Source organism: Heliangelus exortis, chromosome 2 (assembly GCF_036169615.1).
Source record: "Heliangelus exortis chromosome 2, bHelExo1.hap1, whole genome shotgun sequence".
Taxonomy (NCBI): domain Eukaryota; kingdom Metazoa; phylum Chordata; class Aves; order Apodiformes; family Trochilidae; genus Heliangelus; species Heliangelus exortis.
In genome coordinates, this window is record NC_092423.1 from 36,262,999 (window position 1) to 36,285,846 (window position 22,848).

The window sequence follows — 22,848 nt, forward strand, 5'->3', positions numbered from 1 at the left end:
CAGACACTTCTTTTTTTTCCCCCTCAATCTTCTTTTGGATATGATTTCTTAAGGCTTGTCTACATGGGGGAAGTTAAGTGGCACAGCAATTCTGGATAACTACTCTGTGATAGCTCCCCGTGGACACTTCATTGCAATAAAAAAGAAGACTTTATTCAGGAATAATTACTCTGCATTGTGAGTGGAATAATTATTCCAGAATAAAAATCAGCCTAATTCCATGATAAAGTGTACAGACCCCTGCCAGAGTTTCTATGCTTGTTTGGGTTTGGGGTTCTTCACTCCAGAATGTGAATACTGTACACGAATAGCTACTTTTTTTTTTTTAAGGTTTTTTTTTCTGGAATAGCTAAGTTTGCCCGCCTTTCCTGATAAATATGGTATTGAGTTAAATGGGAATCCAGGCCTGTCACCTGGATTCTTGTTAGTTTGAAGTGCAGGTTTTCTCAGTCCAAAATCCTTGTGTTGTCAGACACTAGCAGGAAGATGAGTCTTTCCTTGACATGTTTTTTCTGTTCCTTGGTAACAGAGGACTTGTCCTCCTAAGTATACTCTTCAGGCAGAAATTCTGTAGCTGGAAACCAAAGTGTTACAGATTTTATTTTGTGTAATCAAGCTAGAAAGTTTCTTCTTTTTTGTAAATCTCTAGCAAAAGAGAGCAATTGTCTCTGCCCCATAAATCCAGAAGAGTCCAATTGTGACTGGCAAACTCTTATCTAATAGTTTTTTTTCTCTCTCCCTAAATGCAACTGGCTATTTATTTTAAGCAGTTAGGTAACAGATAAAGATCAGAGAAGGACATGATGGTTTGCCTGTTAAGCAAAGCTGAAATAGCTCTCCACCTGGCCAAGACACAGGCCAACCACAGGCGTCTCTCCTGGTCTTTTATCACTGATCTTCCTCCAAGTTCACTCAAGCATCCCTTACCTCCTGTATTTATGACCTCTCCTGCCTTTGTATTTTAACTGGCTCTGCTCTCAGGCTGTGGGTGGAGTTAAGTATGTAAAACCACCTGTCCATGATGCTGTGTTTCCATTCAGCTTCAGGAAAAAAGGTTTGTTCAGTAATTAAAAACTTTTTTTTTTTGCCCTGAGATGTGTCTAGGCATTTTCAGAAGAAACACAATTCATGCAAGCAAACCTATTTCTGATTCATCTTGCTGGCCCACCTTTCCCTTTTAAATACTTCATTCTGCTTGAAGGTGATCTTCAGAGTCCTTAGTCCAGTCAAAATATGGCCTTCCATTTCCCCCTCTACCCTTCAGCATTTTCAGGGAGATCTGCCAGCAAAGGCTGTTTCAGATATAGAATGTGGTTCTGATACTGGTAGAATTCAATGCATAGTCCAGTGGAGGCATTTAAAGGATGGCATCAACCATAAGGAGTTAAATTCAGCTGCCTTCAATGAGTCAGCTTTATGTGCAGATAAATTGCCAGGCAAAGAGCAAACTGCAAATGTTGCTCCTGATTCTGTGTACACCAGCGTTTTTGGTAATTTTAAAACAGTCTATATTATCTTTTAAACAACAGATGGTGTTAATAAAATTATAAACCACACCCCATAAAATACCAAACAGCAATAGCATTTGCCACTGAAATAATACAAGGTATAATGTTTCTAGTAGTAGTTATGAAAAGCTGAGCATGAAAAATATTCACATTGCACAAGATAAGAACCAAAATACTCCTTTTCATTTCTTGTTATGCAGCTTCAGCATTTTAATTAGTATAAATTACTGTGAATAGAGTTTTGGATGTGTTTTAACTTGTTCAAAAGTTTCAAAAAAGAAAGTTTTTATTTGTTTTGTATTAATCTCTCTCACTGCAAGTTCGGATGTGAAATGTGGAAAAAAAAATCTACTTCAAGAAATGGAATTTGCTTTGAAACAGTTAAAATGAAAGAGATGGATTACATGTTAAGTTTTTTGTGAGCTCTGAGAATTAAATTACTTAATAAAGAAAAGTTAAATTTTACAACACTGGGTAAGTAATCAGAAAATAATGAAAACGCTCTTAAGCAGCTGACATGTGAGAGCTCTGTCAAGGGCCAATTCTTATTCCAGGAAAACTCACATTAACTTTAATCAAAGTGAGAGTTTTTGGTACCTCCACGGATGGAAAAGAATACGGACTAATTAATGAAGAGGTCTTTTTTCTACTGACATTTTTCAAAAGTTTATAAACCAGATGGGAACAGACTGGCTTTCCCCTTCAGACTAAACTTGCAGACTGAGAACTTGCACCCCATGAGAACACTGCAGTTGTTTCTCAGCTACAGTATGGAGACATATGGACAAAACAAGTGGCTTCTATATACACAGGAGAATGCCACCAAGCCTGTCATCGCTTGGGTCACTCAGCACTTCCTCTGCCTACCTTGAGCCCAGCCTGCTGCCTTATCACATTATGATGGAGGGAGAATCTCTTTCTTCTCTTCTCCATCTATCTTTTTGACATTCACAAGGCAGACCTCTTCCCCCAGGAAGCCCAACAATCATGGCAGCTCAGCCTTTTATCTTACAGAAATGAAAGTGATGTGTATTTCTTAAAGAGCTGGGCAAGAGGTCTGGTACTGAGGATCTGAGCGAAGATACACCACAGCACAATAAAGTTGAACTCAGTCAGACTGTGCACTTAATTATAGAAAGTAGTGATTATGCAGGATGAAAGTCCTGTCTCAGCCAACTGCTGCCAGGTCTACCTGTCTTAAGGTGTTCCAGCAAGGTGTGTGGCTAAATCTTCATAGCTCCACCCTCCTTTTGCAGTCTCCTGTGGCATGCGTGTGTCTTCATTTTATAGTCTCCAGGGCTAGTCCTCTGAGTGCAGTTCGTGAGTCAAGAGACTCATGCTGGCGTTACCAAGATCAGAATCTAGCCATTTGTATGTCTGAGCACATATTCTCCTTGAAACAAGTTTGTGGTAGTGTATTCAGGAATGTTTCACACTCGGGTTCAGATCTGGTTCCAGCTGGAGTTCCCTTGTAATGTTCCAAATCTCATTAAGTTAATGAGAGGGTTTTTTTTCCAGCAATTTCAACGGGATTCCCTGTTTCTGTGCCCACATCCTCAGCTCAGCCTAACTCATGAAAAGCTGGGTGAATGTCAGGACGAAGAGGTCATGCTCCATCCCTGCCATTCCTTTGCAGCAGGACATTGACTGGGGGTGTCCAGGCAGATGTGCCAGAGGTGACAAGTAGCCACTCTCACCTGCCTCCCTCATCCCTTGTCTCTCCCTCTTCCCCAGTTTTCTCTGTGTTCTGGTATGATCAGTGATTTGGGTTTAGGAATTTGCACTAGGAAAGCTGCAGAAGTAAACAAAGGAAAACTAAACAGGAATTGTCTGTGTTCCCAAGGTTGAAGATTGCACACTGACATTACAGTGATGGGTAATGGTGTGACCCCCAAGTCAAGTTCAATCACTTAACACATGCTCTTTTCCTTTTCAAATATATTATCACTTTGATCTGTCACTTTTGGCTGTCTTGATGACCATCCAAAAAAAAAACCACCCCAAAAACAAAACAACCAGCAACAAAAGAGATTGCAGACAGAAGAGATTGCCCTCAGATGAACTGAGGGATGGCTGGAAACCTTGCACGGCTGGTGACAAAGCTGACTTGTTTTCATGGAAAGAAGACTACAGCAATCAGGACAGTCAAACCAGTACCTTTAATGAGAACTAGATTCACCCACACAAACAAGTTGTATGGACTCAGAGATATGAATCTTCTCATATCCAAATCATATACTTCCTATTAGCACTACAATTATTATACAGACTCACTAAGAGAAGATAATCTTCCTAAATATTTATTTAGTGTTGATAGAATTGCTTACAAAACCTCTCTCTCATTCTGAGAATCTCTTACAAGACTCCCTTGTTCCCAAGTTCATTATAGCTACTTATATTATTACTGTAAATCTTTCTAATGCCTGAAATGTTTGGCTCTGAAGAACATTTTTATAATGAGGGTGGGGCAATGCAAAACTTTTCCTCTCCTAATTCATTGCTAAATTGTATTTGCAAGTTCAAATGCCAGAGTGATGAAATCACAATATTATTCATTGGATTCTGTTTGATTATTTGGTAGTGTTATAGGGAAGGTATCTATAAAACAACATGAAAAGCAAAGCAACAGAGCTGTAGGGGTTTTCCAGAACTTCTCTTCCGCACACATCAATTTTACTGTATGACTGCCCTGAAAGATTTATGCTTTGTGTTTTGAGGGCCAGGTTTTAAATGGCTTCACAGAATAAAAATATTAAAATTTAAATGCAACTTTTAAAATGTGTGTTGGACCTTTGGGCCTTCTGAAGAGGTCAAGTTCAAGACACTTATAAAAAGACCATTCCCAGAGAGACTGCATGGGAAAGCCTATTAACATTACTGCTTTCCCTTTATTTCCCCTTTGATCATAAAATAAGGTTATGGGTGGCAAAAGCCGTAATGGTGGGAAGATCCCAAATAGGATAGTATGATTTAATCTGCTGAATATAAAAAAACCCAAACCACCAACTACAATATGGTGGGTTACCAAGCAAGACTATGACTACAGAGTGCCTTGTTAAGGAGAAATAAAAGCAAAACCAAAAAATACCAAACAAAAACAGCCCTGTACAAGTCCACAGTAGAAATTGGTTTGTTTGTTTTTTTTTTAACAAAAAAAGGAAGAAAGATGACAGTTTTAATTCTACTTCTTCTTTATTAAATCTAATTTTGTTAACATGACAAAAAAATATAACCACTACTACTTAAAGAGTTCCTAAATCCTGAGTAAAAATAAACAAGTTCCACATCTAGTATAAAAGTTAAAAAAGGACAAGTATTTGTTTATGCTACGGACATGCCTCAAAATCTCCATATCCCATACAGAGAATTTAGAAGCCCTCCTTTTCCCACATCTGCAAGTCTAATGGTGGCAGTGACTGATTTTGAGGAAGAGAGGAAGAATATACAAGTCTACGTGAGCATACTTGGGCTCATTTTCATTTAAAAAAGTGGCTTTCAACTTGTTACATATATTTTGAATTCTAAAAGCTGAGGGCTTTTTCTTAATTTTACAGTAGGAAGTAAAATTTAGAAAATATACTATATGAACCATCTTCCATTCCCGCTAAGACAAATATTTACTATATGGGTATCAAAAGGTCGCTAGCCCAGAACAGACTCAGAATAATTGATTTTGAATAGTCCCATATAAATAAAAGCAAAATTTGGCTCTGAACATTTCTAGCAGAAAACTCTTGTTATTGTCATGAATACCTTAAGTGTAATCGTTTTTCTTTTAATTAACATTCTAAAGAGAAGAGGAAGTTGGAAATCCAGATAAATCTGTTATGAGTCAATTAAGAAACCAGGATTAGCATATGCAATCAAGATGGGTGCAGCAAGATTTCATAGAAGAGTTCATGAGGAAGCAACCAGGATGCATTATTTGCATCAGCAACCTCCTTGGTTTGTGTTCTTCTCAACCTCAGTATTGTTGACTTGACTCACTGCATGAATATTGCCAAGCAGTAGCAAACCACGATTTCATTTTCCTGCTTGCACGGATCCAACTTACCTCAACATCCTCTTTTAAAAAAAGACAAATTGTTTGAACTACAATGAACAGTCATGGTCCTTTTCATATTTCTGCAGGTACCCTTTTTAATAAAATCTCTTTCTAAACCACAGCAGTGTAAATATCATCAGTAGATTCAGCAGACTGTCTGACTTGCCTTGATCAGATAAGTGATATTGAACACCCCCCAGGGACTAAAGTGGGGTACTTCACACACAGGTCACCTGAGAAAGTGAAGCCTTTATCAGAGGTTAACTGATTACTGGAATATATAAAAGGAGTTGATGAACTCACAGTTCTGTCAGATGAGTATTTATATTCTAAAGCTATATATAGAGTCTGGTCATCATGGAAAATGTGACAAATCCACTACCCATGGTCTATCTTTTCTGCAAACTTAATAATAATAATAATTATAAACTTTATTTATAAAAAATTAAGTCCTGAGTCTCCTGAATTGAAGACCTAATGTTTTCCTAACTTCATGTTTCACGGAAAGAAGAATTCAAGGCATTTAAAATACAATACTCACTGGAAATAAAAATAATTTCATATATATTTATGTGATCTCAGTGGTCCCAAAGAGCTGTCCACAGCAGTGCAGAACAATGTGAATTTTTCATAGCTGCTGAAGGACAGTCACTACTGAACTAATTTCCAACACATGGCATCATTTTGCTTAGATCTAGAAAGTGAGGAAGTTTAATGAAAAGTAAACAGTTGTTCATAAATCTCAAGCCTCAGTTACCATGGTTCATGGGAAAGCCATACACCTAAGGCCAGTTAAGAAGACCATTTGTTTTGTAATGACTAGAATGAGTACAGAACATGAAGAAATAAGAAAAAGTGAATTTCAGCCACAAAAGATAAAACTGTGTTAGGGGAATGACTTTTCTGCTTTTGCTGAACTTCATATTCAGTAGTTACAATAGCCTTTGCACAATACCACTTTTCTTCATATTGACCAAGATTTATATTGATACCAGTTTAACACAAGGTGAGACCATTTCAAATTCAGCAAAGAAAATTATACCAATTCACAAATGCACTGTCCTAATTCAAAGTTTTCTGAAACAATATATTATACTGTGGAGTTTGAGGTTCTTTTTGGTGGGTTTTTTTGTTTGGTTGGTTTTTGTGTGGTTTTGTTTGCTTGTTTGTTCTTAATATGCTGCATGACTGGAACTATTTCAATGAATGCAAAAGATGATGTGGCTCTGACATTGCAGTAAAAACTGACCACTGTAGTAATTGTAATGATAAACCCTTATTGTAAGACAGAAACTTCAAAGTATCAAAAGAAACACATCTGCTGGACCTTTTTCATCTTACTGAATCTTCCTCCTTTATACTTCTCTACATCACAGTTAATCAAAAAGAAAAGAGCAGGGAACCCTACACATCAGAAATGCCCTACATTGACTGTATTTTTAGAGGGTGCAAATTTAGAGAATATATCAATGTGTATGAACAAATTAGGGTAGAAGGGTGTGTTTCAGAGGCTTTTCAATGCATGCACACTATTAAAATCTGTCTAAGATCTGTTTGGAGAAAGCAACAATTATATTTCTTATTAAAGAATATGCAATTACAGCCCTCTTTACACTTCCTGCTTCCTTCAACAATGCAGACCTGTCTGCACTGAAGATTATAAAGTCCTGCACTGTTTCACTAGGTCACCAGACTAAACAGGTCAATCCACTTTCAAGGCAATTTATTCCAGATTTTCTCTTTTGGGTCAACTTCTTTTATAATAAAACTGGGCCTAACTTGATACTTACAGCATTATTACTGCAGGAGATTTAGCCCCTGTAAAATTGAACAGAATGATATCTACACTTTAACACCAAAAACTGTTGTGAGATGCCTATTCTCATGTCTCTTATCTTTAAAATCTTTATCTTTAAAATCTTCATCAGGCACTTAAAAATAGTATCTTCAGAACTCCCAGTTTTCCACAAAAGTTACCACAGCCATAGCTGGGGCAAATGCTTTAGGTACTAAACTATTATTTTAGTTTCTTCTTGTTTATGGTATTTGTCTGTCATCAGAAAAACCAGAAAGTCTACAGTTCAGATTTCTCAGGATCATAAATGGTTTGATTAAACTACAGATGCTAATTAAGACCCAAATCTGTATCTTCATGCATAGCCAGAATAACCAGCTTGTTAGCTAGGGAGAGCCCATGATATTTAGAATATTCCATACTGCAGGATGCAGATCACAAGTGGAAGGGTTCCAGGGCAGCTTTGTAACCTCCTCTTCAGTTGTACCAAGCAGGTTTGGGGAAGGAAGCATGCATGGGACAGACTGTCTGAACTGTGCCCATACTTCCTATATATGGCAGAAGCAGTCAGTGACACTGTGTCAGGGCAAATCTCTGCTGCTGTCATGTTGTTCATGTTTTCTGGAGGAATATATTGTCCTCTGATTTTGGAACTTTGCAACAGGTAAAATAAAATTATTAAAAAAGAAATAAGCATATTTGAATCTCATTATCCTTTTCCTAAAAAAGGTCAAAATTTCAGAATGTACTTTCATTTTAATTTTTTTTAAATTCCTTAAAAATATAATTCTAACCTTGTATCCCACAGGACTCAAACCAATATGAGTGTCTGGCCATGGTAACCATTACAGCTTCTAATGGGAAACACTTACAGTGAGAATTTTCATTATAAGTAATATGCAGTCCAAGAGTTTTCTATGCTGTCCTTTGTGGTAGAAAATAAAAATGGACCAGAAAGCCTATGGAGAGAACAGGGACCAGCAGATACAGATTAGCAGTATTGGTGCTAATATGAAATTAACCGTTATGAATTAGCAGCTACTAATTTATATGGCTTATGAACTAATCCCATAAAGAATTGTGGCGCTCCTAAAACTTTGGTGCTTCAATGTAGAATTTTTCAGCCCATGGTCCCCTTCCAGGCACCCAGAACCATGTTTTGAAAGTGTGACTTTCCCATGGTGTACATGGTGAGACACACAGGTGGCCTGGAAAGCATCCAGCACAGCATACCTTCATCTCAGCAAGCTAACTGGAATCAACTGGGGAAAAAAATGAGGTTTGTCCCAAATCTAAAATCCTGGCTCCCTCTAAAGCCAGGGCTTTACCTGAGGGTTACCTCTAAAGACAGGGCTCTACACAGAGCTGTCTGACAGATGCCTTCAACCACTCAGTATCTACACCCTGATTCTTTTTATGAAAATAGGTTCCTGTGATCTTTCCTTCAAAACTTATGTTTTATTAAAACATAGCTGGAGGAGAAGCTGGCTTCCCATCTCCCTCTATATAACTACTCTGTGATTAGAGCACTCACGCAATCATGGGATTCATCTCTCCTGCCCTGAAAGGCCCCAATTCACAACTCCACTCACGCCAGGGAGAACTCTGACCATCAGGCTGATGGTTATTATAGAAAAGGCAGTCTCGACCCTTCTGCTGAAACAGTGCCCTTGAGCACAAACAAATTCAAGATTCCTTAGATCATAATCTGATGATTAAATTATTCCCAGGGCTGGGGCATGCACTGAGTTTTCTTGGGATTATTTCTGTCTTCCCTGTGTTAAATTGTTGCGGAGTATAGAAAACACCTTCCTAAGAAAGGAAGAAAAAAAAAAAAAAAAAAAAGCCTTTGGAGTAAGCAACATCCTTATGTATGTGACCTTGCTGCATTTTCTCAAGAAGTCAGAAGTACCAAGGAGTCTGGGGCATGCCCTAGGAGTCTGGGGCAAGAGGTAAAGTTGACCAGGACACTTGGATGGGAAAATGTTTTGGTCCTGGGTCCATCCAAAGGACTTGGGCATGAGCACGCCCAAAAGACCACTCAGGAGCCCCAGATAAAATAAACTAACACCAAGGTAAGAATCATGAGAGACAAATATAGTGCTTTGAGGTTTAGGAGACTGAGCAACTGCTTAGCAGATGTTTTCTGAATCACACCTGTTTGTTCCTATGTTTAAATTCCACCTAACTCCTACATTTCACACCATCCAGATCCTCTTACCGACCAAAACACAAGTATTGACAGAGACATCTTTGTTCTCACCAAAATATATTTTTTATTTATGAAAAAAACAGCAGCAGTTGCTAAGGACAGTGAACACCAAAAGCATTGAGTTGTTACTTTCACAGCATAATCCTTGTCATAGCTCAGATGACAGATTGATTATTCAAGGTATGGTGCACCTATGGTTGGGAGTCATATTGCAAGGCTCAGGACTTTACACTAATACTGCTCTGTCTGTAAACAAACCCCAAAGGAAGAATCACACTAAATCCCATTTTCATGTCACAATATTCCTGAGGTGAAATATTTTGTGGAAATAAAATGCTTATTTTGATATTCTTTCTGATGTCTTCAATTGCATGGCAGAAACATTAAAGGAAGACTTTACTAACTAGATGAGGAAAACTCTGGACCAAAGACACATTGCTTTAAAACTTCCTTATTCTGGGCATGTTCTGCTTAGGCCTTTCAAAAATCTCTACATTTCTAATAACAGGATGCTCTTGTGTCTCTAAACAGCTCAGTGGTGGGGTGTTTATCATAGAATGACTTGGGTTGGAAGGGACCTTAAAGATCATCTAGTTCCAATCCCCCTGCATGGGCAGGGAAACCTCCCAGTAGATTGGGTTGCTCAAGGCCCCTGTATCACCTAGAGCAAGAAAAGTCCTTTTACTGAGCTACTGGGAATAGAAGGGGGAAAAAAGATTATTTTCTCTTGTTTTTTGTGTGTTCATAAACCTATTTTCTAAGATCTAGTGGCACACCTTGTAACTCCTAGTTAGGTATTCAGAATAGCAACATGACTGTAAGTTAAATGTAATTTGTGAAATATATGCCATATTTGATAAAAAATGCATGTAGTCAGAATCATATGATTTAATTTGCATAGATGTAAAACTTGAATTTATTATACACAACCTATGTTCGTAGAAGTAGACAGTCACCTGGTTTCTCTTCACTGGTTTAATCTGGCAGTCCTTCACTAGAGGCAACAGAATTTTTAAAAGCAGCCAAGAAGAACCAGACACCAAGGAGAAAGAGAAAAGAACAGACATTGTGAAGGAAAAGTGGTTCATATAAACATTAATACAACTCCTTCAGTGCTTTCAAAAATGAAAATTTCATATTGACAGAAGATGAAGAAGGCAGTCAGGCAACACAGAAGGGATTTTGATGTCACTGATACATCTGCAACAACTTGATCTTCCCTTCCACAAACAAGAAGGTTGAGGAGTAAACCTGCAGGATCCAATTTTTTTTTTTTTTCAGATAATAAAAAAAAAACCTCCTGTAACACAGATATGGAGCAGGAAGTAATTAGCATCTTGGAGAGAAGCTGCATGAACTGAGGTACTGGGTGTCAGGGCCTGGAACCATGAACCTTCAGTGAATGACTGGAGGAAACTTAAGCCAGTCTGGAGACAGACAAATGAATTTGTTACTATTGGCACAATGCCTATTTCAATGAACAAATTTTTGGAAGAGACATTCAGGTAGTTAAATCAGTTCATTCAGGTAGTAAGGCAGCACAGACCTCAGCTCAGGAGACTGGTGTCTAACTAACCAAGTCTCAGCAAAGAGAATAAAAATTAAGAGTGCAGAAATGAACTGAAAGTCATCTGAGTGTCTTTTACTGAGCCACTAGCAAGATGAAACACCAGACAAGGTTATAGTACAGTTGATAATGGCCACTTACATTTAAAATATTCACAGAAGGCCACATGTTTGTATTTGTTCACTTTTCATCTGCAACAGGTGATCCCAGTACCAGTTGGAACATGGTTACTCAAACCAAGTCCTAGCATTTCATCAAGCTGCTGAGACAGCTAAGTGTAGACCATGCCAATGAACAAGGTTTTTGCTGTGTATTCACAACTACTAATGTATGAACAAGTTACAAAACTCAGGCTGCTGGTTTTGTATGTGAAGTGGGGAAAAAAAAGGCTCAAATGTTATTTTCACTTTCTGATGTGCCTAACTTAAAAAAAAAACATGAAGAAAGCAAGACATCATAAGAAGTGCTAGGTGGCATGTAGTTTTTTGCTGCTATGGCATTATGTGTGTGCATATATAAGAAATACATATTACAAGCTGGAAAAAAACATACTTTGTAAAGTATTGCTTGGGACCAACATCAGTACCTGAGCATTACTGAGGGTTCCGTTGATCATCTGTAATTGCAGGCAGAAGATGACCTTCTCTATCAGCCATAGGTAAACATAATTCTGAAGTGTGTACACATTCATGCAGTGTTTCTTCTTAATGTTGAACATTTCATTATAAGCCTCAGTTAAAATCCCATACAAAAAGAAAAGCAAAAAAGCACCCCAAGAATATATATTTATTTGGTTACCAGATATATGTGAATGATTTTACCCTCACTCCACTCCTGGGTCTACTTCACTCCCCACCCCTTTCTACTTATGTCTAAACATAAGGATATTTACATGTCTGAAAGGAACTGGAAAGTATCTGTGATATTTCCCAGAGGATCTGATAGCTCTTCTCACACAAAAGCTATTTCCACATCATTATGTCACAATAGCACTTCAATGAGGGGCACCTCAAAAGAGCCTCTGATGCAGTCTCAGAAGATTCACCATTTTCACTACCTCCCTTGAAACAGAAAGATTTGCACAGAAATATATCAGTTAATATTGTCCTTAAATCTGTTATGTATGTTGTCCTTATAGGATGGGCCATCAATAAAGTGGTCTTTGGATAAATGTACTTTTTACAGATTGTTCAAATCCCCTAAAACTCATGGGACTTTGGAATCATGTGAATTTCTGGTGTTCCTTGGCAGGCTCTAAATCCACAAATTCATGACTGGCTTATTGTGATTCATATGCCACTTTCATTTTTGGCAGATAATGCTAATGGTATTGGAGAATGATTATTTGAGTGAGATCTGCACCCACTTCCCTCAAATCAGAACTCTAAAAAAGCTCAGAATGGAGCTGTCAGCATAAATACATAAAAATATATGTGAACACTCATTCTGTATAGAGTTTTGACTGTACAATTCCAGCTATCAGAGATGAACAGGATGAGCAGGACTTTCTATAGCTCCTGAAGAAGGTTGGGCAAGCAAACATCTGGGGGTGGACATTGAGGAAGAGGAAATATCTACGTGTAAGTAATAGGAAAGTTATATTGTACACCTGTTTTTTAGGCATGCCATCTGTGCTCAGTCACACCATAACACAGCTTTGATGACATGCCACAGCTAAAGGGCAAGCAATATACATCTTGCTTCACTGACACGAATAACACAACTTGGTAAAACTCACTGCCTAATGATATAAACCATAACTCCTCAGGACAGTAAATGGTTGTCCTGTATGTTTTTCAGGTGTTAGGCCCGTGATAAATATTTTGGTATTGAAAGCACTGAAGGAGCATTATGGTGAAAAGCAATTCACACCAGATAGGCAGTAGCACCTAATCTATAATATTGCTGAATTTCTCATAGTATTTTGTTGGCCTGTAACTACACTGTAACATCCACTGCATATTGTTTACAGTAACCCAACAATGAACAATTCTGTTCCCATTACTGCTCACAATCTCATATTATAGGTTTCTCATTTCCAAAGCAAATTCCCCTATGTAGCTCAATGATACCACCACTTTTTAAAGAGGTGGATAAATCTTGAATTAAGAAAAAGAAATGGAACCCAAAAAACAAACAAACAAACAAAAAACCAAACAAAAAAAACCCCAAAACAAACCAAAAAAGGGGGTGTGTATTTTGAATAATAAACAAAATTGATGAAAAAAAAGGTTTATGTTCTGTTTTAAAGAAGTGTTTTCTATAGTGCACTTGAGGATCTTTAAGAGAGAGCTTGGTCTAAATTCGCTTCCAGTCCCGGATCTACTCTTCCATCCACGCATGGCCTCAGGCAGATGTGTTAATTTTCCTGTTTCAGTTTCCCTGCCTTTAAAGTGGGGATAACACGACTAACCCAAATAGCTTAGCTGCAATTTATAAGAATGACTAACTCAATTATTAGATTTTTTGAGACATGAAACATGATTATTATTAGGCTTCACTGACCAGCCAGTCAGAAGAGTGTGATACAAATAAAGGAGGTGGATCTCTGACAATAGAAGAATGCTCATCAGTCAGCCAGTCAGTCTGAGTAGCTGTGTGGGGAAGCAGCTCTAGGGAGTGGAGAGCTGGACTGGTAGAAGTGAGAATGCCCTCTTAGTACTGACTTTGTATTTATTACCCTGTGGTACCTAAAGATCATAAAAAGCTAAGTCCTCTCTGAGAAATGAATAGGTCCAAAGCACTACAGCAAATCAGCTGCAGGCAAATAAATTTTTATCTGTGTAAGAGAGTTAGATGTTATTTTCTAGTGGAAATGTCAGAATTGATTAAAGACTTAGCATTTCTATTTAAAACGAGAGAGTAGTGGATGATACATTTTAAAGGGGGAAAAAGTCAGAGGCGAGATAATGGGGTAGATTAATTCTGGGTGCTGCAGTTATTTGGTACTCAACATATTGGGTCCAAATTTACACCACTGTACACAGTATATACAGGAGTGCCTTTTAATAACTATGACAAAAATATTCTCCCCACTGGCAAGGTCAGTTTTATTAATTGTTATTCCTATTATTAACCTTTGGGCTTGTGCATTCTCCACAGATTAATGATTATTCAATAACTGTGCTACAAGGCTGCACTTTCTAATAGCAATTAATAGAAGGGCGTACCACCAGTTAAGTAGCAAAAGCATTGACGTATACACTTTATGGTCTTGATCTTGTTTCTGAGACATGCCAAGGTGCCTACAGAAATTATACCTGTCAGTTCCTAGAGCTGAAAGAGTAAATCTGCCTCTAAGTCAAGACAAATAAAAACCGGAGATTGGGCTGACATCCAGGGTCCCCTCTCTTCTCAGCCTCCTAGGGAATGAGAAACAGCCCCAGCTTTCAAGGAAACCTGCACTCACTGCCAGGTTCACTCTGCAGGAGCTCCACTTCCAAATCTTGCCATCACCGAAGATGGGAAAGAAGGTCTTAAAAACAAAAGAAAAGAGAACAAGTCCCTCCCTAAGGAGAAGTTACACGAATAAAGGCAATTCTCAAACTGCGTTACCGAGGAGCACATGGTGCCAGGTGAAACATCAGGCGAGCGAACCCGGGGCTTCTGCGCGGCGAGACCCGGCCCCGAAGGAGGGGGGGTCACCAGGCGGTGGCGGGGGGCGGGCGGTGGCACCCGGGGGATGCCTGCTCTCACCCCGGGCATCCCTGTCCCGCGGAGGCCGGCAGCGCGACCGCGGAGCTGCTGCCTCGACTGCTTTAAATCCTCTGGTGGCCGTGGGGAGCTGCCTGCACGAACGGGGACGCCGGAGGGAAGCGGGGAGCCGCGACGGGGGGTGGGCATGGGGCGCTGGGGCAGGTGTGGAAATAAAGGAGCGGAGGAAGGATGGAAGGAAAGAGAAAGCGGGGAAGACGGGGGGCTCGGTGCCCGGGGAATGCAACGCGGGGGCGGAGGGTAGTTCTATCCCCTCTGTCAGAGAGGCAGGGATGGACACACATCCTGCCATCCCCTGGCACTGCCACCAGGTCAGCCCCACGGCCACGAGGGGCTGGGAGCGGGTAGGGAGGTGGCGACGCCGCGCATACACACACACAGACACAGAGACACGCACACGCAGTCGCCGCGCTCCAGCCGCCGCTCGGTTCACCCGCACCCCCGCAGCCCCTCGCCGCCGCGCAGTCAGGAGGCAGCAAGCGCGGAGCGGGCGGAGGTGCAGGGCACCCAGCCTCCCCATCCCCCCCCCCCCTGCAGCCACCTCCCGCCGCCGCACTGCCCCGACGGCCCCGCCGCCCCCTCCCTGGGGGCAGCGCGCACCTCCCCGCCCGAAGGGGCCGTACGAGGTTGGGGGGGTGGGGGGAGACACGCAGTAACACACAGATGATACACGCACACAGAGACACACACAGAGGCAGGGCTGCCCCACGCCGGTACCTTGCTGCCCTAGTGCTTTCCGTCCGGGCTCCTCCTTGCTGAGGCAGCTCGGGAGCGGAGCCGAGCAGGCGGGTGCGTGTGTGTGTGTGCGTGTGTGCGTGTGTGTGCGTGTGTGTGCGTGTGTGTGTGTGTGTGCGAGAGCGAGCCAGCGAGCGAGAGCGAGAAAGACTCTCCCCCCCCCTCCCCCTCCTCCTCCTCGCTCTCCTTCCTTTAAACGCCCACTCCTGATGGGTGAAAAGACAACTTGAACTTCAGTGCAATTAACTTCGCCGGCGCCTCGGAAGCCGGAGGTGTCGCCGGCCTCGCCCGCCGCGCTCCCATGAGTGAGTCGGTCCCGCTCCTTCGGCGTCGCTCCTCGGGGAAGGGGGGGACGGGGGGAGACGGGGTGGGAGGACGAGGGCACCCGCCGTGATTTAGCAAGGTCGGCGGACGGGGAGAGACACGGGGAGGGAGGGCTCCGCTTGTGGCTGCCGCTGCCGGAGCCTCCCGGCCGGCACGGGCAGACACACACACACCTGCCATCGCGCCGCTGCCGGGAGCCGGCCCTGCTCCGCTCCCCTGCTTGCCGTCGCCTCTCCCGCTGCCGACACAGAGGGAGCGAAGTGTGGGGCGGGGGGAAGGCAGAGGGAAAAGCAAAAAAAAAAAAGCCTGAAAGTTTGGCAAACTTCTTCCCCGGCCCTGCGCGCCTCCCGGCAGCGGCGGGCGCTGGGTGAGGGAGGGGGCGGCGGCACCCCCGACGGCGGGTCGGGGCGGGCGTGGGGGGGAGCGGGACGGTGGTGGTATGGGGGGGAGTCGTGGGGTGGTGCCTCCGAGGGGCGCGGGGGTTGCGCGGGAGGCCGTGGGGAGCCGGGGGCGCGCCCGTGGAGGTGGGTGGCACGTCTACCCCTCACCCCCCTCCCGGCCGACCGACCGACCGCCGCACACACCGGCGCTGCCGCTGTCACGGGGAGCAGTGCCAGGAACTCGCTTCTGTGCTCCGGTATTTTATTTTCTGATTTTTCCGCTCCGTCTCCAAACCCGCCACCCGAGGTTTCGCTCAAACCTTCTCCCTTTTGTCCGCTCGCTGCCCGGGGAGAGCGCTCCTGACAGGCACCTGCCCGGTCCGGAGTTTCCCTCTGCCGGTCTCCAGGCTTCTCTGCGAGAGAAAAACTTCGCTAAAATTCAAGTTTGATGAAATACTTTGCACCAGTTCCTAAGCTGAAATGAGTTTGAACTGGTGGAAGCTCTCCGCTGGTTTTGGTCAGTCCAGCTGAGTGCAAGGTTTCTGTGAAAATAATTCACAAATTCGGATGTAGGGTGTCCAGGGCGTTTGACCTGGTAGTGGCCTCTCGTTCTGGTCTGTGCTACTTGGGTGGGAGTTAGCAGCAGTCCCTTGTTTCTACTTTATATTATTTTGATACAGTGCATTCGAATATTTGTCTGCTGTAATTTGCTGGCAAACATTAGCATTCAAGCTTACATTTTTGACAAATGTGCAGACAGGAATAGCATGAATAGGCATCTTAAATATTAACAACCTAAGCATCTGTTGTGAAACAAATTTAATATATTTACTCTGTTTTTCTCACATTGTTAGGAAAGGTTACAATAAGTGTAAAATTTCAGCTGTAGTTAGCACAAGAAGTGCTTGGATATTTCATTATCTCTTCAAGCTTTTAACACAATCACCAGATAGAAATGTGTCAAATCAGGCGCACTATTCAAAAAACAACTTGAAACAGTAAGCCTAGAGTGTAAAGGCATGAATGTAAGATGTTCTCTGCAATTTGTATCTTCTAATTAATCTGCAGCACTATTTGTAGAATTTTAGAGTGCTCTTTTGAGTCCCGTGTTCCAATATGCTCTTTAACACATTTATACATACACTCATTTTCTAATTAATTTTCTGGTTGAGACTGTGATTGGTATTACCTTGCTTTTCAAGTTGAAGCAATGGTTAGCAAAGAAATGTGTAGTAGTGTAGAGCAGGTAACAAGTTGGCAGAAAATGTAACGCGTTCACACTCAAGCGTGCGTCTAAACAGATCGCACACACACATAATAAGACAATAGAAGAGAAATTAAAATCACTGGCTAGTATGCTATGTGTGCCCACTCTTGAATACAAACAACTAGTGGAAAAGAAACAACTGACTCCAAGGAATTCCTCTGGAATAAAACTGTTGTGAGCAGAACAAGAGCATAGAAGAGTGAAGTCTCCAAAAAGACTGGAGAGTTATTTCAGGAATCAGTGCATTCCTTCCCTTTTTCCCACAAGTTCAAATATGTAATAAATAAGTCCTTTGTATGCAAAAGAGTTTACTGGAACAAAAAATATTTAAATGGAATGCTTTTTGTGCATACACTTTGAAAAACTGGCCACTTCCTTTTTATATTCTTTGTTCTTATTACTTTAAATAGGAAAGTAGCTCTTGCAGTTGTTCCTCTCCTGTTATTTTAGGAATAACCTAACCTGCTGCTGTGTCCCCCCGCGGAAGCACTGCAAAGCAGACAGAGTCGGTCTGTAACTTGCTAATGGGACGTGCTGCTTTGGCAGAATGAGAGGCAAAGAGGCTCTTCCAGGAGAGCCCAGGTTTGCACGGCAACAGGGAACCTTTTGGGTCTGCAGAGTAGGCCCAGCAGGGTCAGCTGAGGAGCACCTGCCCTCTGTTGCTCTGCTTCCCAAGGCAGGACAGGCAGCACCAAGCCTGCCTCCAGCCCTGTCTGCAGCCCTGCCAGCACCCCATGGGCATCGCCAGGTCAGTCCTGTAGGGAAGGTAAGCACATCCACCCCTTCAGCAAAAACACTCCTTGGACTAGGGAGGTCCTGAATAAGCATTAACTCATTGAACGTTTCAGGTGTGGGGTAGAGAGCAGTTTAAATGTGTGTGACTGCCACTTAGAAGCTCGGTGTTCTTGGGAAAAAACAAATCTTTTCATTGTGTTAGCTGGTCCATTTTTTGAAATATTGCCACTGATTTTTTTTTATCTTAGCATTGTCAGATATATTTGAAGTCCTTCTTAGTGCTTCCAGCTGTATCTGAAATAAAAATAAAAGTCAAGGCGATTGTTTTGTTAATAAAAGAGTTTGCAACATATAGAAAAAATATATTAAAAGTAGATTTCTGAATTAGAACTGGAAGAAATATGACTTCTGAAATGTTTTATTCATATTTCTAGGAACTATGCTATTTTGACATAGATACTGCTGGAGCATTTTATTGCCTTCTTGTACACAACTGCCACTGCTCTCTCTAGATATATTTAATATATATCCAGTGAAGCCACAAACTTTCCTTCTACAACAGTTTAAACACATCTGGAACATTTTCTGTTCTTATAATTTATGTTAATAGATGTAGAGTGTATATAAAATCTTCTCAGAAATCATTGCTTTTTCCAAAGGGGAATTTTTTTTACTTTCAGTCAGGGAATATATTTATAAGAACAAAATAACTCAAAGTATAGGCAATTCTATATATCATTTTATTTTCTGTTATATTAGGTTGATTATATAAAGCTTTCATTTAGAGCAATGGGATGATGAAATTACAGGGGAGAGATTGGCTTTTGTTTTTTCAAATGGTTCAAGTTGAGGGCTGCAAAAATGAATGGTTTTGGTAAAGTTCTTTGAGTAGGCAGTATTTTTCATAGAATTCTGACAAATTAATTTAATAGAAAATACACAAGTCTCTTAGCACGGGAGGCTATATTTTCAGGTAAAATGGAAGTTCTGCTTTTGCCATTATAGGCATCAGGCTTCAGTAATCTGCTCCTCTTGTGGAATGAACACTTTCTACTTAAAGCTATCATGCACCTACTGTTTATTTACGCTGCATTAAACTGACAGCACGGCAATCAGAGGGAAAATATGACTTACTTTCCTGAAGTAAACACCAGTTTATAGGTTAGTGCATGTATTTATATTCCTGTCGCCACTAAATAATGGCTGTCTCCATTTTAATATCTACCTGTGGTGTTATCCAGGGCAGCTGGCTCTTACTTGTTAAAAAGGAGGAAAAAAAGGAAAGGGCGGTGAGGAAGAAAAGAAAGTTTTGTTATCATTCCACTCCAAGAGGAACTTAATACAAAAGTGATCCGGTATTCCGTTCTGTAGTATGCAGAAGCCAGTTTTAAAGACATAGAATTTGGTTTTACTTCGTGTTTTTGAATTGCATTTCAAACAAGGAAAACAGAATTCCTTAACAGTATTTGTCTATCCAAGTCTCTGAAATTGTATATTCAGGCAACGGCAGATTAAGGGCAGAAGCATTTTATTAATAACTGAAAGCACATATGTGTGTGTGATGAAAAATGTTCTGCAAATCTGTCACTATGCAATCAAGTGCATTTTTTAAACTTTAGTTGTCACAAAGTTGCTACTGATTCTAAAAAAAAAAAAAAAAAAAGAAAAAAAAAAAAAGAAAAAGTAAAACAGTTTGATGGTTAAAGAGTAACCTACAGTTTGCATTGCTTGTTATACTGAAATTTTGCATCTTTATGAAATCCGTGTCAGAAAACCCTGTTGATGTTACTTTTAATCCTGGACGAGTGTGTCCAAGTAGGTAACATCTGAACTGAAGATAACTGCAGTCAGCATAACCCGTCAGAGAATTCCATCAATAACCTCTATTTGAAAGGCCTGTTTTTCCTTCAAATTCTGAATATTTTACATTTAACAATAAGTGAGCTTATATTTCAGTTCCCATGTGAGAGGCAGTGTGAACTCTCAACAGCCCTGACCACAATTTGTAACTGTTACTTCAAAAAGGATGTACTGTAATGTTGCTGTCTAAAATGTAGGTGTTTTCCAACATTTGCCATCCTGTGGCATCTAAGTTTAGCACAGTTATCACCAGCACTTCATTACTTAATTGATACCCATTTTGTTGCTTTGCAAATGTCAGCTTTCTAATGGTTTCTGCACTGCATTGCTTGCAGGAAGTATAAAACTTGATGGAGATAAATTTAAAGACACATCAGTACTGATCTTATTCACATGCTCTGGTCGCATGCTCATGCCGTGTACCAGCTGTAATCTACCCTCAATCTGTGAAAGCTGGTGCAGTTTGGTAGGAATGGCATAGTAATAGTAGAATACAGTAGTAGCACATAGTAAAATTCCTCAGGCACTGTCTGAATTGTAAATATCTCCTTCTAAACTCGCTGGGCCTGACTTTCCTCCCATGCACATTGGTGTATCACAGCAGAGGTTGGTAGACCTTACTTTTCATAGTTTCAGTAGGGGATAGATGTTAAAGGTGTTCAGACAGGCTGAGGAGGGCACTAAGACTTAGAAGGTCACCTTTGAGCTGTTTATTTAGAATACCAATATGCATCGATCTCTTTAGAGATCAATTTTCCCGTGAGATGGTGTGCATTTGTGCATGGGATGAGGACAGGCTGTGAGAGGGCTGCCTTTCCCTGGAGTGGAAGGCTCGCTTCTCTCTCCGAGCTGTTGTAAAGCATCACTGGAAACATCTCCACAGCTGTGGGTGCACAAGAGATTGCTCTCGCCACCTCCTGCTTTTCTGTTGTGAGCTACAGGTTAGAGGGGCAGGAGAGTCTGCTGGTGTGCAGATGGACCTCAGTCACCCCAGCTGCACCTGTGTGCAGAACATCAGGATGGGCCATGACTTTCAGCTGTGTTGGCCTTGCATAAGTCCCAGCACAATCTCCTCTATCTCTTTCCCTTGGCACATTATGACATGATATGACCTGAGGAGATGAGGGAGGTGCTTTAAACCTCGAGTGCATCCCATCTTCCCAGGATCCTGCCCTGACAGGATCATATTATTTGGCCAGCAGCAATCATTTGTGTGTCGTTCCACACGCTGCTTGCTAGAAGTGGTGATGCACTCGGATCATATATACCTGGAGGATTGTCTCATAATCTTTACTGGTGTCTGGAGTCCTGGTTCTGGTTTCAACCCTGACAGAAATATGTGATCTTGGGTAAATAACTGATCATGCCATGTTTGCAGTCATTAATTCCATAAGCTTGATATTGAAAATGCTCAGCACTTGCAACTTCATATGAAAGAAAGGGAAGCTGCAGCACACAGTCCTTCTACAAATGCGGCCTTCATATGCCCCTGGTTTGTTTACCCAACTATAAAATTTGTAATATATATGTTTTGTGGAACGCCGAAAGATTAATTAATTCTTTACATTTGTAAGGCAGTCCTAGAATGGAAAACACTGTACAGCAAGGAATTGCACTCAATTGAACTCAAACCCACATGCAAAGGTATGACAAAAGTATTTCCTTTTCAGTAACTGCACTTAGAATATATGTCTCCTTATAACAACCAGGTAATTAAAAACATTTGCAATGAGCAAGAGAAAAATTCTAAATATCATACACGCCCTGTATTCTCAATTCTAGTACATTAAATAAAAGCCAGAAAGAGAGGAGGCTGAGACAGTGTGAGAGAGTGTGCGTGCATGCAAACTCACAGAAGGACCAGAGGTAAAAAACGCAGGGGAGAAAAATTGCAGTTTTAAAATCTTTATAATCAAATATTAAATTAATATTTTAACAGAAAGCCATATTAGAAAGATTTAAAATCATTAATGATTTTCATCATAGGCGGGCTTCCTCAATAAATGTAAGAAGTATCAAGAATAATTAAAGGCATCTTAAAACTTTAAAAATCACTGCTTTAGCTTCTATAATATAATAATATTCTGTATGCTTTTTAGTGTTACTTCTGCACTAGACATTTAATTACAGTCTTTGTGAGACATGCTATCTGTATAGTAACCAGTGCATAAAAAGAATGATATATACTTTTACATACAAGCTCTTGCATGTCAACTTTCTTTTTAAGATTATAGATTAAGATCTCGGATCCCAAATGTTCATCTCCTCAATGAGAACAGCTTAATTTTACATAATTATCAGGAGGAACAGGACATATATTGCAATAGTATTTCTTCTGCAGTTACACTTATTTTTGCGATAATTCTTGAACTGTTGCTCACAAGTTGGTTTTTCTGTGCAAGGACTGAAACTCAGTGTTTCTTTGCATGTTGAAAGGATAGATTTTAGAACACCGAACAGAAAAGCATAATTAAGTTGTATACTGAGAAGCAAGATTTAAAAAATCTAAGACTACTTTTGTAGGCTTTTCATATATACAGCTTAAGGTTTAGAGGAAATGCAGAGCCTGCCTTTCCTATGTCAGATATTGAATGTTTTCTGAAACGCATTGTGGATAGTGTACATTTATGGGATTTGCTACTTGGTCCTCACAGGGTTGTGGAAAAGTGGGTATGTTTTCAGGAAAGACTAGGTACATAAAATGAG

The 22,848-nt window shown here is 40.8% G+C and overlaps 1 protein-coding gene and 1 long non-coding RNA gene across 4 annotated transcripts in view; one reads left to right on the plus strand and one right to left on the minus strand.

Annotated features, from left to right (window-relative positions):
- Positions 1-9,600: 9,600 nt before the first annotated feature.
- Positions 9,601-15,647, minus strand: LOC139792355 (uncharacterized). The gene is made up of 2 exons (XR_011724225.1): positions 15,559-15,647; positions 9,601-14,602 (listed from the first exon to the last, which is right to left on the minus strand). It is a non-coding gene; the product is annotated as an uncharacterized lncRNA (long non-coding RNA).
- A 90-nt stretch (positions 15,648-15,737) lies between these two features.
- The window catches only part of SATB1 (SATB homeobox 1), a 93,280-nt gene continuing 86,169 nt past the window's right edge, over positions 15,738-22,848 (plus strand). For all 3 annotated transcript variants that reach the window (XM_071735540.1, XM_071735542.1, XM_071735545.1), the window contains exon 1: positions 15,738-15,881. The gene's annotated coding sequence lies outside the window, so the exon portion shown is untranslated. The remainder of the gene's footprint in view (positions 15,882-22,848) is intronic.